Below are 665 nucleotides of genomic sequence, written 5' to 3'. Positions count from 1 at the left end.
TTAGAACATCATAAAAATGACGTTCCAGATCAAATTTGAGATCTTATAGCAGAGGTCATTATTTTTACCTTTTTGCTCTGTACACTCTGGAGGGAGGGAAGGAGTCTTAGGAAAAAGAGATTTTTTTTTTTACACTTGGGAAAAGGATGAAAAAAATGGATGACCCCTAAGTAGAAGCATTCCTTCATTCGTATGTTATCATGTGATCTCATGTTAACATGTATTGTACTGGTTTCATGAGGTACAGAAGCGTCTTTAAGAGGCATAGGGAGCGAGTCTCTCCAACTAGCACACAAAATGTTACCACAACATATATACGACTTCAGATTACATGAATAATATATAATATCAAGGGCTAAGTGTTTTACGCCGTCGACTCCTACTTCGGAAGAAGCTGTCAGTCACTAAACCCGAACAACAGTCATCCCAGGTTGCGGTTCGCGCCCCGCTCAGGCGCGAGAAGTTACGATTGTCGCCTGGAGGTTACTGCTGTGGCAGGGTACCACGGCGGGTAAGGACTAAGTCGAGTCAACACAAACCGGGCTCCCCTCATTGGCATAGCCCGGGTTTAGCTCAGCTTCGCATATTGGACTTATCCTTATCCTTATTCTTTACTCGCTCTCACGATGTCAAGGCCAACAATTAGTCGTCGACGATCTTCCTCT

This window comes from Penaeus chinensis, chromosome 29 (assembly GCF_019202785.1).
Source record: "Penaeus chinensis breed Huanghai No. 1 chromosome 29, ASM1920278v2, whole genome shotgun sequence".
Lineage (NCBI taxonomy): Eukaryota > Metazoa > Arthropoda > Malacostraca > Decapoda > Penaeidae > Penaeus > Penaeus chinensis.
The sequence above is the reverse complement of the archived record's forward strand: the minus strand, read 5'-3'. Positions refer to the sequence as shown.